The sequence below is a fragment of the Sceloporus occidentalis genome, unplaced genomic scaffold, assembly GCF_023333645.1.
Source record: "Sceloporus occidentalis isolate IW3139 unplaced genomic scaffold, rSceOcc1.0.p SCAF_3, whole genome shotgun sequence".
Lineage (NCBI taxonomy): Eukaryota > Metazoa > Chordata > Lepidosauria > Squamata > Phrynosomatidae > Sceloporus > Sceloporus occidentalis.
Genome location: NW_028316983.1, coordinates 236,563,707 through 236,577,338, shown reverse-complemented (window position 1 = coordinate 236,577,338; position 13,632 = coordinate 236,563,707).

Genomic DNA, 13,632 nt, shown 5'->3' with positions numbered 1-13,632 from the left:
GTGCCATTCCAGTTTTATGATGTCTTTCACACATGCAATAACTTAAATCCTTTTAGTAGTCCCAGCTAGAGTAGACTCATTGGAACACTTAGGTAAATCCTATGAATTCAATAGGTCTGCTTTAATTGGGAGTAGCCATAGGATGATAATCATTGTGTTGAAAATGTGCATATGCAAAATCGTCATCATCATTATCATCATCACCATCATTTATATCCTGCCATTTTCCTATTTTTGGGTCTCAAGACAGCTTACAACAATTAAAACACAGTTAAAAATTCACAGCATTCAAAAGTAAAAAAACAATAAATGTATCAAAAAAATTAAATCGCTTAAAAACATTAATCAATTAAAAATAAAAACCCTGGAAATTATATAGGGCCTCCTTCCACTTAAAAAAAAAAACAATTCTCAAAGGCCTACCCAAATAAAAATGGTCTTTGCCTCTACGTGGAAAGATAATAAGGAAAGTGCCAGTTTAGCCTGTGAGTGGCAGACCCTGGGAATTTATCTCTTTTTCTCATCAACCATAACTGTGAAGGCAGTGGAACTGAAAGGAGGGCCTCTCCTGAGGCTATATGGGCCCAGGCAGGTTCATATGGTTAATGGCCTGTTAGCTTGGACCTAAACCATATAGGGTTTTATAGATCAAAACTGGTATTTCACTGTTTTCTCCTTAGAGGAGATTCAGTTGAAACGCAACAGACATAAAAAGCAGCAGGAACAAGGAATAGATCAGTACATGAATCTTATGTTGTTTTATTAAGCTTTTCAGTCCCCCTCCATATGCCTACATAAATAGAAATACATCTCTCCTTTCTGAGCCTAAGGTGCAGCCAAGGTGTGGAAAAAATAAAGTGTTTCTCACACAGAGATAACACTAGAAATGGGGATCAATCCATTAAGTTGAATGGTGGGAAATTCAAAAGGGATACATCAGTCCTCACTGATATGCACCCATCTTCATACAGGATATACCTAAACTATTGAATTTATTTCTAATAGTTTAGGGATGACTACCAAATTAGATCTGGCATGATCACTGAAGGAAGAGTATGACTATCTACCAATTCCATTTTCCGTCAGTGTTTTATCCTGTTAAATGCCTCTTTTATCCTAATGTTATCATGGCCAAACCTGGGTAATTTGCCCCTTTCTTTATAGAAAGTGTCAGTGTTGTAAATGCTAACAGCTGTGCAAATAAGGAGTGTAGGAGTAGCTAACCACAGACACTGACCATTAACATGGAGACCTTTGCATTTACTGAAGAAGAATATCATGTGGTTTTCCTTTACGTTCCAGTGAAGGCCACAATCTCTCAGACTATGATTTACAAGACTTGTTGATTCAAATTACTTAGCTTTCAAAAGACGTCACAACGATCACTGGAGCATCTGTGAATAATTAATTCCATGGTTCCCAGTTAGGGTGCATATCAGTGAGGACAGATTCAAACATCCAAAGAGCTGGGCTGAAAAGTGGGCTTGGGTGAATTCCTGATAAGTTTAGCATGTGGGAACATCGACACAACCATCATGACATCTTCCAAGGAGGCTGTCATGAAGAACTGCACTCTGGACAGCAACTCAGACTCCATCCTGGAGACCATGGGCAAATTAGATGGACCGACAGTAAAGGCCATGGAAACACTTGAACCTTACACAGGACTCCAAATTGGGCCTGAACAGGGAACCCAAGAGACCATAAACCTTGTGCCTGTGTTCTCTGAGGAATGGCCACCATTTGGGGCTCATGATTCCCACCACCAGATCACCAGTGCTAGTGATAAGCGAGGAGGAAACCAATGTGAACAAGATGGAATGTGAGTCTTCAGGTCAGGAGATTGGGCTTCTGGGGTCCCTACTGTTCAGAAGATTCAGATTCTGAATGGAGTAGTCTTGACTGAGAAGCATAAAGACTTAATTTACTCTTAGAATATGCTCCCTTTCCATTTTTGAAGACCTACAAGTATGCTTTGGCCTGCTAGACCAGTGGTGCTCAACTCTCTAGACTGCTACCAGTCCTTGAGTCCTGGTCTGCCAGTCTGCGGAAAATTTCCAAGAAAGAAACAGTTGTAGCCAATGAGAAAAAATAATGATACCAGCCCCTGGTACATTAGAAAAAAACAGTTCACCAGTTCACCACATCAGATAATGTGAGAAGCACTTGCTAGACTACACTGTCTTAACATGACCAGATGTTCTTCATGAAACCCTGATGAAGGTTTGGAATGGTAACAATGATGTTTAACTTTTCCAATGGTGGCTAGAACTGTACAGAAATGAAATTTCAAAATGATCTTCTCAGTTTCTAGACTGAAAAATTGTATGCAGTACAGGGGCAGTAGTTCTTCAGATTCTCCTGAAAGGAGATTTCTCAGCTGTGAGGCTCAACATCAATCCCAGTGTTGGTTTTTTTCTGACTCAGAAAATAGATTAGCAATGGATTGTCAGATTGGCAACCATACTGCAACCTTCACAGCACCCCAGATTGAGCATTGATGCAAGTCATGGTGGGATGGGAGATTTTATATATATATATATATATATATATATATATATATATAGAGAGAGAGAGAGAGAGAGAGGGAAGTACTTGAAAATTTTTGCAAAACAACTTGGGTGGGACAGGAAAGAAAAGGGAACATTTATATATATATTATCTATGAAAATGTCTCATGGGAAATTTTAGCTATTACTGAAATGTGTTACACAGAGAGATTCTGTCTGTCTCCTCATTGCCTATAGAAGACAAATGGAGACAATATTTTATTTAGAGAGAATTCATCTGGCTGTTTCAACTATTGATTTTGTCTCAATTTATACTTGGGTGGGTTAAAAATAAGGGAGTGGACAAACTAACCCCCCAGTAATTTAAAATCAGGTGTGGTTTTATGAGCATAAGTAAGGTGGTATCTACACAGGCCAGAATACTCCAGTACCAGCCCAGAATATTCTGGCCCTGAAACTGCCCTGACTTCCCTCTGTTACCTGGGCACTCCAGAGCAATGTTGGGTGGCTGTGTGCATGCATATCCCACTGCCGCCATCACCACATGTTGCTCCCATTGAGGCTGAAAACAAGGTGCCCAGCATCAATCATATGACTTAACACCTTGTTCTAACCTCAGAGGGAACAACTCATGGTGGCAGCAAGTGGCACAGCAGGATGCATTGTAAACAGCTGCCTGCCACCGCTGTAGAAGGTTCAAGAACAAGTGGAGCAAAAGGTATGGTGAAGCCTCCTTCTTTGGAGGTTTTCAAACAGGGGCTGGATGGCCATTGGTTGGAAGTGCTTTGATTGTGTATTTCTGCATGGTGGGGGCTTGGACTGGATGGACTTGTGGTCTCTTCCAGCTCTATAATTCTATGATTCTAAAATTCAGTTTAAGCATGGTATACAGCAGATTCAGTGCTGAACTCGCCATTCATCATCCAGATCAGGCATTAGGCCTCATGTCATCAGGACTACTTGCCGGGAGGACAGGGAGATGACGTGGTATTTGGCCCATGCAGACACAGCCTTAAAGAAAACTGAGATTAAAGCTTCCTGTTATTCTATGCACTTGAATTGTTTCCTGTAAGATTTTGTTGTTATACACTTCCCCCTGTATATTTTAGTAATTGCCTAGACAACCACTTGGCATACATTTTCATCCCATTACGGTAAACCACATCTGAACATATAGTGATAGCAGGGCACAGATTATACATTCTTCCATATATATAATGGCCAAATTCATGGTATATCTCTTCCCAGAATAGAAAGGATCATATTGTATTGTCATATAAGCATTAAAGATGAGTAACTCATCAGAAGTGGTGGTGATAACCCTAATTCATCACTAACATAGTTGAATGTACAGGAATTCTTTCTATACAGATTAGACATTACTGCCATGCTGGTTATGAGCTGTAAAGCTGGAGAACAGGTGGGTTATAAAAATGATAGTTATAGTTATATTCAGGGCAGCTGTGTTGGCCATTTAGTAAATTCAAACAAAAATCCACTAAACAGTGATACCTTTATTGGCCAACCAAAATGCACAATATACTTGTACATTGCAACAAGTATGTTGTGCATTTCAGTTGGCCAACAAAGGTATCACTGGTGGAGTTATAGTTATAATTATAGTAATAATAATGCATGACTTTGGCCATGACAGCTGTTCATCAGTGCCTCCTTGTGTAAAACAGGCTATCCAGTCCTAATTCCATTACATTATGTATTTCTCCACTCTCACCAGAGGCAGCCAACAACACAGAAGAAGAAGAAGAAGAAGAAGAAGAAGAAGAAGAAGAAGAAGAAGAAGAAGAAGAAGAAGCAGCAGCAGCAGCAGCAGCAGCAGCACCCCTATGACAAGTGCACAATGGAGAGCAATTCTGCATCTTATGGGGAAAAGAGGATGTCTTCTCTGGGGATGGGGGAAAGTTTTGTTTAGCTGACAAATTCATATGAACTTACTAGATTTGTACTTCCCAAATCAAATGGAATGCCTTTGACTCCCTACATAGGTATAATTTTGTAGCTTTTAGGATTTCCAGATGAAATAAGGAACAGGGTTCATAAATCTTTAATGGTCACACAAACAACTGGAATTCCCTCTTCTATACAGCCATTACAAGGACAGGAGTCTCCATCCCTTGTTTCACTTGGGAGCCCTTCTAGACTTTGGAATTTAGGCCTACAAACCATTAAAAATATATGAGTCCCATCACTTGTTTCACTTGGCAACACTACTGGATTTTGCACTGGAGACTGCTGAACCAAACAAGGTTAAAAAAGTAATACAATAAAATAAATATAATAAAAAGTTGCATGTCAGGAGAAGGTACATTCATGTATATGTTAGAGGAAATTGCATATAAAATGCATATATTAGTGAAAGAAACTAATCTTATTATTTGGCCTTTTAATTTGCAGTCAGGATGTGGGATGAAAGCAGGGATTATCGCACACATTATCACCACCGAATCACTGGCCGCCATCAGCCTAGGTCCAAGCTATGATCTGCCAGCACTTTTTAAAAGTTGGAAAGCTTTCTGACTTCCAAAAAGTGCTGGCAGAGTGCGGCATGGACCTGGATGGGGCTCAGTCTGATGGCAGCTGGCAATTTGGTAGCAATTTGGTGTGCGATAATCCCTGCCTCCATCCTGTGTCCCAGCTGCAGCCTGGGAGGCTGGAGCCAATGTAAAACACCACACGATAAGCTCATAGGAATTATTCAAGAAATTGCAAAAAGAATCATGCAATTTGTATACAACTACATGCAATATAATACTACTTTTGAAAATGCAGAAGTTCAAAAAAAAGTATATTTGGACAACTGAATCTCAATATTAGTATGAATCCAGTAAAGTCATCATCATTTTTGCAAGCTATTACAGAAACAGGGATGAAAGAACTATAGACTGGAAAAATGAGAAAGTGAGAGGAACTGCAATTGACAGATTTGTTCATCCCTTGTGTCAACATGGAGAAATCTTTTTGTGGTTGCAATCCCTGGTTAAATGAAATATGAAGCTTTACCTTGAGAATTAGCCAAAATCAGTTATCACCACTTGAGTAAAATTCAACATGGTACCCTGATGACTTAGAACTTAGAAAACTGAGCCAAACCAAATCTACTTAATTTAATTGACAGGATTTGGGATGATTTTTTACCTCCCAGTTTACCCATTTCTGGGCAAAAAAAAAAGAGATGAGTAATATGCTCGACATTTCAGATGAGAAAGAAAACAGGACTGTTCTTTCCCACAAACTGATTTCAGCAAGACTACAAGAAATGACGTCCACTGTGTAGGTAGCAATTTCCATACTATTAAACAACAGGAGTGTGGTCCATTTATGACCATTGTGTGTAAAAAAGGAGCAACCCTTGTAGTAAATGATACTCTTCTTTGTGGGGGAGGCTGCATGAGTCTCAGATTCCATGCTGACTGAAACGTATATGTCACCTTTGCTCCAAAAATGTGCAAATGTAAAAGTTCTCTGTCATTCAGAGAACAGGAAATCAGACTTGTTTTTCAGTAACTTCTCACAACCAGCTGGCACTTTTCTTGAGAAAATCCAAGAAGACATTATTCAGTTCCTAATGAATAACTACAAATGCAAAGAAAGGCTGCTCAATTTAAATGCTAGCCAGGGGATGCTGGAAGTTTTAGGGGTTTAAGTAAGGTCTAAGTTCCCTTCATGTTCACATATATAACTGCTTTCGCTGAGGCCAAGAAGGACCAAGGCACTTTCCAGAAGTTGTAGTGGAAATTGGTAGCTCAGACAGGATTAAAATTTACACAATCCACTGGGCTGTTCTCTTTTGCTCATCAAAGATGAGTTGGGATGCTGCCTAAAGGCAGGTTCAAAATTGACTGTGAGTTGTGCGTTGTTTGTTTTTTTGTAATATCTGATTTCTGAGTCATTGCTGGACTGCTTCCAGCAAGGAATATATTTTACATACTTGATCAGCGTATACAGTTCATGATAACCAAAAACGTAGGCTCTGGAGCTCCCTCTCTCCCTATAGATGTTAGATTGGCACACTCCTTGCCATCTTTTCATAACATTTGTTTAACTGTTTAGCTGTATCTATTTTAATTTTTGCAATCTGCCTTGGGTCCTAGGGTTGGGAGGAAGGTAGGATATAAATACGAATGAAAAGGAGGGGGAAAACCTATACAATAATTGGGGCAGAAAACAGCTTATTCAAAGAGAATTGTACATGTCAAGATATAAGCATCTACCAGTACTTGCTCTGTGTGTACTTGAGGCCACCCATAAACAAGTCTCTGCAATATCAATCTATATTCTCTTTGCCTAGAAGAAATATACTAGTTCACATGATGCCCTTCCAGATTTTATAGTTCCAGTCATGAAATGGTTTACAGTGGAATTCCTTTTTTGGGAGCAATGTTATTATTTTAGCCTTTCTTCAAAGGCTTTATAGTGGCATGTTTGGTTCTTCTCTTTCAAGCTGACAACCATCCTGCAAGATGACATTCTACTTGAGATTGGGCAACCTGCAATCATAAGAACTTCAGCACAGAAGAAGACGCATGTTGGATTAGAGTAAAGACCTACCTATAGTCAGACAGTGACCAACAAAATAAATGTTAAAGTGATGCCAAACTGCATCATCATTGTGCAGATGCACCCCAGGAGGACAAAAGTACATATGGTCACAGTGAGTATACCAGCCTGAATCCTAAGACATATCAATATTAGTCTGGAAAATCAGGATGCAAAGGGATCTTTGAGACTAACTGAAAGAAAGACACTGGTAGCATGAGCTTTCATAGACTACAGCCCACTTCCTTAGATGCACAGGGTCTGAATCCTGTTGGTTATTTCGAGGTAGAGTATATCTACTGAATAAAATGCTGAATAAAGATCTTGGCAAACTTCATTGATTCAATAGTCTAGTAAGGACTAACAATAAGATGCAAGATGGGGCATGTGTAGACTATTTTGTGACAGTGTAGTATGTGAACACATAGATATACTTCAATTGGCAAAGAGTCCAATAAAGGCAGAATGTCCATTTAAAGGATTCCCCATATATTTCAAGACTCTTGACATCAACCCAAGACTTAGGCCAAAGTGCACCAACCTCTGGCCTTTAGATATGACTGGACTACCACCTAAATTATCCCTAGCCAGTACAGCCAACACAGAGGAACAAAAAGTGATTCTGACCAACAGCATCTGAAGAGTTACTGAACTAAGAGTTACCTTAGTGCTCCTACTATTTGAATAAGCTCTTATGCATTGTGAAAGGTAAGCTGCATCCCTTCTACCTCATCCCATATCTCTCCTTCCTTCCTTCTTTCCTTCCTTCCTTTTTTTCTTTCTTCCCTGCCCTCCTCAGGTGTACACTTAGCAAGCCAGTTTCCATGATGAATTCAAGGATATTAAAGACTAAAAAAGATTATAGAGAAATGGGTATCCTAATAGTAGACAGAATGGAAGCCAGCCCTTGTTCCAAAAAATCAGCTACTTGGTCATGAATGACATATTTGTGTTTGGTCATTCCACCCACCCCCCAATTATTTTTTTAACTACACTGAATTATTTTTTGGCACCAACTGAATGAGGCCAGAATAAAAATAAGATGGTAGAAGCAGTTTTGAAGGACTTCTCTGAAGGTTATTGGAGATGACTTCCTCCAAACTACAAGCTGCTGGTTTCAGAAGGGAAATGAAGAATACACATACTTAGATTAATAATGAACTTGATGACAATGTGAGCAAGGAAGGTAGTTTTGAATAATGTGATTATGATCACATCCTTGTTTTATGACTGTGAGTTGGATCAAGTTTTTGTCAAACTTAGAGGTGACCCATTTACATTAATGGGGCCTAATTCAGCTATGATGTAAATGAAGTCTTAGTGACAGAGATGTTAGTGATTTTAGATACCCAGCTTCATGAATCCAGTGGAAAGCAAATATTTGAACAAAGGTGAAAGACCCCAAAAACCCATAACATCAGATTAATATGTTCACTCTAGTACTCTCTAGGTCCTCCAGAGAAATTCTGTGGGATGTTGATCACAGAGTTGCACTGGAGGACCTAGAGATTCCTAGGCAAAACACTTCTCTATGCATTAGTAGGTCCTCCAGCATGACCAAATTCTGGTGTTGACCAGAGAGTTGCACTAGAGGACTTGGAGATTTCTAGACAAGTGTTCTCATAGCTAAAAAGAATAGTCTTGTTCTTTTTATTTGCAGTTTTTCCACATTCATGAGGTTCCATCACCCCTAACCCCAGTGAATGTGGAGGAACCACTATAATTACATTTGGCTACAAGGACATAGCCAGACACTTCTGCAGTCTCCTTCATTAGATACAGAATGACTACGGGCGGGTTTTTAATAGCTGTATAGTAGGTCCAGGGTTGTAAATGGCTCAGCATATCATATTTGTGTATGCAGAACTACTACTCTATGTTGAATCATGGAAGATTGTGTCCTATGATTGATTTGCTTCAGCATAACCAAGAGGGTCACCATGAGTTGAGATCAATTTGAGAGCAGTTAGCAACACCTACCAACACACAACTGAATCCATGCATAGAACAGCAACAAGAGCTTTCTGTTTTATGTGTTTACAATTGAAAAGCCTGTGTTCTTGAATTCAAAGACCAAGGCCATGGTGGAGATGTGACTTCTACATAACCCAGTTTCATTCTGCCATTCACTTTGAAGTTCCGCTCTGCAATTATTAGCTGATCTTGTTTAACAAACAGCAATGTGGGTCCCATTGGATCTGTTTGTGACTCACCAGGTGATGATTTTCCCTCCACAGCCAAGGACTTCAGGCTTCTCGCCAAATGTTTTCCAGCTTGATTCCAGCTCAAGAGGTCAGAATGTGACTGTTCTGGGTGAGAAAAAAGGGAGCGCTATCTCTCATGTCCTCTGGATCAAAGAGAGCTTTCTTTCACAGAGCTATCAGAGTTTTGCTGCCTAAATGATAATATGATTTGTTTAGCTTAACTATACTCCATGGCTAAAGAACCCCTAGTCAATGTTGTGTTTAGAACCACTGGGGAATATGAATATATTTTTTAAAAATCCTGAATAGGGATTCCTGTCCCTGTGACAGAAAACTCCACTGGATGGCATACATTTGGAGGACAAAAGCAGGGAAGAGACATGAATATGCTGCTTTTGTATGAAAAATGAGAAGTAACATAATCCATCTTACCCAATGTGAAAAAATATACACAAATTCATTTGAAAAACAGTTTAGAAAGCAAAGAAACAGAAAACACAGTTTTCTTCATCAGGTCTGTAAATATGACTGTAACTATGGGGCAAAATGAGGGGATTGGCCCCAAATGAGAACTCTGCCCACTCCAAAGGAATTTTCCTTCAGTGCTGAAATTTCTAGCACTGCAGAGCATGAGACATTAAAAATTGTTCACACCCAAAAGGCTTACATTTGCTGTATTTGCATTCCCTTGCTAACTTTACCCCTTTTCGTTGGATGTCTAGGCTGTGGGTGCATCTACACTGCAGAAATAATGCATTTGGCACCACTTTAATTTCTCTAGTTCCATCCTATGGAATCATGGGATTTGTAGTGTACCCTTCTTTGCCAAAGCATGCTGATGCCTCACTACAAATTCCAGGATCCTGTAGGATGGAGCCATAGGATGTAAAGTGGTGTCTAATTTCATTATTTAGCAACAGCAAATACATTTCTGTCCCACTTACCAGCGTACTAAGCGGTTTACAAAGTGTAAGTTAATTGCCCCCAACTAGCTGCATACACATTTTAGCAACCTCAGAAGGATGTCAGGCTGAGCTGACACAAAGTCCCTGGCTGGTATTGAACTCACAACCTTGTGGCTTGTGAGTGAGTGACTGCAGTATAGGCATTTAACCACTGCAACACCAGGGCTCCTTTCTACAGTGTAGATTCACCCTGTGTTTCTAAATAATCAATAGAAGCTTTACCTTACTGGAATACTAAAAATTGGGGGGGGGGGGGGGCTGAAGGAAAATTTATTGGAGGGGCAGAATTCTTATTTTAAGAACAGTGCCCTCATCATCCCCATAGCTAAACCTCTTCCGAAGTGACACACATATATCTAACATCCCTTATCTATGCAATTGTACTCTTTTTGCCATGATGGAATAGATGTATTCAGTCTACAGTGAATAAGTAGACCTTTACGTGTAACTATTTCCCATGGGATAACTCTTAATGTTACTCCTGACTAAAGTGAAGCAACTGGATTTACCCACATGTTGCCTCACCCTTGAACAGCTGATTGTATGGTTGACTCAGTGGTCTATATGGTATATTCTTCATTACGCAAGAGGGCAAAAAGAAGGCACATTGGAAGAGACATTATTATATGCACAAAGTTAGGGTTCAGGAGAAGGATGCTGTAGAATATCCACATGAGTATGTTTAAATATCACGACCACAGCCCAAATAATAGGTTAGGAGCACAATTAGAGGCACACTAGTTAGAGGCACAGAAAACTTTTTGTGCAGAATGAGCCCTGAACTGCCTAAATTCTTGCCTGGCTATGATTCTTCTTATCAAGGTTTCTTCCCACTTAAAAACATGTTTGTTGTCCATTTTTTGAAATTTTTAAAATATTCTTTCTATGCCCAGTATGAAGACAACTGGAAAGTTCAAAACCCAAGAGAGTCGCTGTGATGATGTGCAAAGATTATTAATGCTCAGTGTGGAGAAATCCAGTTACAAATCTTCACTCAGCCACTGAAGATAAGTTAGGTGATATTTGGCAAGGTACTCTTTCTTGGCTTAACCTCTCTCACAGGGCTGTTTTGATGCAAGCGCTTTGGAGGGAAAATACATTCTACCACCAAAGCATAGGGTGAACTTTCTGACTGGAATCAGAAATTATATCACTAGTAAGATCATTTCGAGTCAATCATAGTGAAAGAGTAGAGCAAAGGCCCTTTAGAGGCCAATGGTTTTCAGGAAGGACAGAAATGGTAAAAAGCAAGTGGTAGTTAACAGAGCAAATTGCTAATCCCATCCCTGCAGAGCTTGATTTAGGCCCAGAACAGACGGGCCTTTGCAGTGCCCTTGTCACGTGCGAGGGTTGCCTGGTGGGCGGAGCGCCCACACACCTGGCAACCCTCGCACGTCATGGATGTGTTGTCTCTGGCACTTTGTGGCATCGCAGTGGCACTGCAAAAAGGAGCCACTTCCAGGCGATTCTTTTTTGCTCCACAGCAGCGCTGCACAATTTGGTTGTTGCGGCGCTCCTGCAGAGCAAAGAGAGGCGCCGGGGAGGTGCCTCTTTTTGGCGCTCTGTACTGCACTTAAGACTACATATCCCAGCACTGTAGACTTTAGATCTAACCTAGTACAACCACTCAGATTCCTCCACTAGCCATGCTGGCTTGAGCATTCTAGGAATTATAATCTTAAAAATTAATTTTCCAAGCTTTGAGACTCTAAACTAATGGGTAAAGATGCAGATAGGCATTTTTGGACTCTGGGCCTCAGATGCTCACCTGCAACACCTTCTACTATCTTTCTTCATCACTTCTATTTACTTTGCTTTCCACTTCAGTTTAATGTCAAAGCTCAGAGCACATCCATACCTCTGTGATGTCTTCAAGGCTCCCATCCACCTGGGATGAAAAAAACCCTGCCATTTGCTAAATCATTTAATTTTGACTAATGTCTGTCCCATGAAACCAAGTTACACAGCGAGTGGCAAAAGCCAGTGCTGCAATTTGATTCAAGTCCCACTGGTAACAGCTTGAGGCCATCAAGTTCCACTCCAGAATGCACTGAGCCTTGGGACATCTGCCCAGGAAATCCAATCACATGCAGGAAGTAATGTGTATTAATGGAATACCAGAGCTTAGCCCATATGTTTCTGGGTTGCACTCACTTAATTTCATCATATTCTTCAATTTTCAATCGCTTGCTATTGCTATTATTTGTTCAGTAGCAACCCACGTAAACCCAGAAACAGCACTGGATTAAAGGTTGTTTGTTTGTGTGTGTGTTTTTTTAAGGGAAATGTATCTTATCATTCCTATCCATCTTCAGAGGAGGTTTGCCATTGCCTTCCCCTTAAACTGAAAGAGTGTGACTTATCTGAAGTCAGACAGAGGGTTTCCATGTCCGTATAGGGATTTGAATTCTTGTCTCCCAGAATCCTAGGGCTCAACTACACTAGCTGCTTAATCCAGATCTAGCCTAGAACATTATGCTCTAGACTGGCCCCAGATCAACCACATACACTAGGCCAAATCCTGTGCAATGGTGCATCCTTGTCCACATGGCCCATTTTGGCTGCCATTTTCATTGGCTTCACTGGCCTGTCCCCTGACCTGCCACCACTTCCTTGTGGGCAGGAACTCAGTGGAAAGCCTACTAGGCTTCCCAGGCATTGCATAATTGTCACTTACCATTGCATAACTGTCGCTTACTATTTGATGTTCTTTTGGTGCCTGTTTATCAAACCATTTCCTGTATTGCTATGTACTGTATATGCATTATCCTACCTGAGAGTATGTATTTTCCCTGGAAAATGATTAACCATCCATTATGAAGCCAAGCCCTCCCTCCAGTCCATCTGCCTTGGTCCAGGCCTCGGAGGTAGAGAGGAACTGCTGGACCTCTTACCCTTTCCCTCAACCACTCCCTTCTCCTTCTGTGTCATGTCTTTTTAGATTGTAAGCCCGAGGGCAGGGAACCGTCTAACTAAAAAGATTGCATGTACAGCGCTGTGTAAATTTACAGTGCTTCATAAATAAAGGTTAATAATAATAATAATAATAATAATAATAATAATAATAATAATATTTAATAATCCAGCCATGCAATTGGGTTGGGGGCAAGATCACTGGATGGCACATCTGTTGGAAATATCACTTTCTTGAGAATTGCTAGAAACTCAGGAAAGTGGGAGAGACTGTTTAATCTGACTAGCAGAGCAAACACAGCGGAATATGGGTGAGCAGGAAAACTAGGTCCACTTTATCTCCCAGTCCTACATATCCCCAATAAAAACACAGTCACTTGGTTAAAGTGAATAATAAAACAAGTTTACTTACAAAATCATGTGGGGTGAAGTAACACACGTCTAGCTTCATGTTGCAAGAAAAATAAGGTAGGAAAAAGTAGGTTA